Below are 2,448 nucleotides of genomic sequence, written 5' to 3'. Positions count from 1 at the left end.
AAAAAAAAAAAAAAAAAAAAGAGACAAGTTCTTACTATGTTGGTCAGGCTGGTCTCAAACTCCTGGCCTCCAGTGATCCTCTCGCCTTGACCTCCCAAAGCTCTGGGATCACAGGCATGAGCCACTGCTCCCGGCCTCAGCAAGTCTTTATTTAGTCTGTTCCCAGGACAGATCCTCTCACTTTCTTCCATCTCTGGCCCCAGGTTTGACTATCCCAACTACCTCTTCACTAGGCTGCTGCTCCCACTTACCCATCCTCCACCGAACAGCCAGAGGGATCTCTTTGAAACACATGTTGGTCAGCCCTCCCCTCTGCATCAAACCCTGCAGTGGCTCCCCAGTACTCCTGGCATCCAGGCCAAACGTCTCTAGGGTGCCTACAGCATGCTGCCTGGTCTGGCCCTCACCCACCTCTTGAGGCATCTCCCACTCTCCTGCATTCTCCCTGTGCGCCAGCTACCTTGTTCTCTTGCTGCTTTTCTTGAGTAGGCCAACTTGGACCTGCCTCAGGGCCTTTGCACTTGCTTGCTCACTCTGCCTGTAGTGCTCTTCTTGTAGCTCTCTGCAGTTCTTTTCTTTCTTTCGTTTGGGGGACTGAGTCTCGTTCTGTCACCCAGGCTGGAGTGTAATGGCGTGCTCTCAGCTCATTGCAACCTCGGCCTCCCAAGATCAAGGAATTCTCCTGCCTCACACTCCTGGGTAGCTGGGATTACAGGTGCCCACCACCATGCCTGGCTAATTTTTGTATTTTTAGTAGAGACGGGGTTTCACTATGTTGGCCAGGCTGGTCTTGAACTCCCGACCTCAGGTGATCCACCTGCCTTGGGGTCCCAAAGTGCTGGGATGACAGGTGTGAGCCAGCTCACCACTCTCTGTGCTTCTGAGTCCATTGTGTTTTCTCACTCAAATGTCTCTTCTCAGAGGCTTCCCCCACCTCCCCTATTGTGGACACCCAGACCTTTCCTACAGCACGGAAGGACTTATTCCGCCAGCTGCTGAGAAAAATGACAGCTGTCAGCCTGCAGCTGTCAGCGCTCTCTGGGAACTGCCTCAGCTGCTGAGAGCCTCTTGCCAAAGGCCAGCGCACCTCTGAGGAGCGGCTCATGTACGGGTATTAAGGCCCAGCCCCTCACCCCAACTGGGGACAACTGTGAATGGCCATCCTGGATTCCAAGTGCCTATGGGGCTGACTGGGGCCTTCTTTATTTATTTTATTATTATTTTTTTGAGATGGAGTTTCACCCTTGTTGCCCAGGCTGGAGTGCAATAGCACAATCTTGGCTCACTGCAATCTCCATCTCCCGGGTTCAAGCGATTCTCTTATCTCAGGCTCTTGAGTAGCTGGGATTACAGGCACCCGCTGCCATGCCTAGCTATTTTTTTTTTTTTTTAGTAGAGACAGGGTTTCACCATGTTGGGCAGGCTGGTCTTGAACTCCTGACCTCAGGTGATCCACCCACCTTGGCCTCCCAAAGTGTTGGGATTACAGGCCTGAGCCCCTGTGCCCGACCTATTTTATTTTTCCTGAGACGGGGTCTTTCTCTGTTGCTCAGGCTGGAGCGCAGTGGCACAATCTAGGCGCACTGCAGTCTCAACCTTCCAGACTCCAGCAGTCCTCCCACCCGGACCTCCTGGTAGCTGGGACCGCAGGTGTGCGCCACTATGCCTGGCTAAGTTTTAATTTTTTTTTTTTTTCAGCTTCCTCAGGTTGAATAATTTTTAAATTTTTTTTGTACAAACGGAGTCTCCTTATGTTGCCCAGGCTGGCCTCGAACTCCTGGGCTCAAGCAATCCTCCTGCCTCGGCCTCCCAAAGTGCTGGGATTATAGGCATGAGCCACTGTGCCCTGCCCAAGGCCTTCTTTAAACTTTAGTCCAACTTCTCCTCCTGCCAAATCTTGCTTCCTTTACCTCCCTAGACCCAAGAGGTATGGATCTTGGGGTACTTCCCATAAATTGCCTGCCTGAAAACATCCAAGTCAGAATCTGCTTCCCGGGAAAGCCGACTGCAACACCCAACACCTACAATAATCCCTTCCCCTTCTCTTATTGGCGATCTCACCTGTGGATACACCATTGTTACTGAAAGGGCTCAGTTAGCATTTACCGTCTGTCTCCCCCACTGAAATGCAGGGACTGGCCTGTCTTGGTCACAGTGTATCCCCAGTATCTGGTGCAGGGTCTGCCTCAGGAAGGGACAGGCAAGGAATGTGAAGGGAGCATCCAGCCTTTTCCCACAGCTTGGATCCAAGTGAACTGAAAAGTGCTCTTAGAAGCTGGGAGTCAAGAGATTGGTTAGAAATAGACGGTAGGGGCCGGGCTCCGGGGCTCATGCCTATAATCCCAGCACTTTGGGAGGCCAAGGTGGGCGGATCACCAGGTCAGGAGATTGAGACCATCCTGACTAACATGGTGAAACCATGGGGGACAAAGCGAGACTTCATCGGAA

At 52.2% G+C, this 2,448-nt stretch overlaps 1 protein-coding gene across 1 annotated transcript in view; it reads right to left on the bottom strand.

Annotated features, from left to right (window-relative positions):
• Window positions 1-2,448, bottom strand: part of BCAM (basal cell adhesion molecule (Lutheran blood group)) — a 13,573-nt gene that overhangs the window by 5,096 nt on the left and 6,029 nt on the right. The window lies entirely within an intron of this gene.

The sequence above is a fragment of the Cebus imitator genome, unplaced genomic scaffold, assembly GCF_001604975.1.
Source record: "Cebus imitator isolate Cc_AM_T3 unplaced genomic scaffold, Cebus_imitator-1.0 Scaffold296, whole genome shotgun sequence".
Classification (NCBI taxonomy): domain Eukaryota; kingdom Metazoa; phylum Chordata; class Mammalia; order Primates; family Cebidae; genus Cebus; species Cebus imitator.
This window is presented reverse-complemented; position numbering and strand designations above follow the sequence as displayed.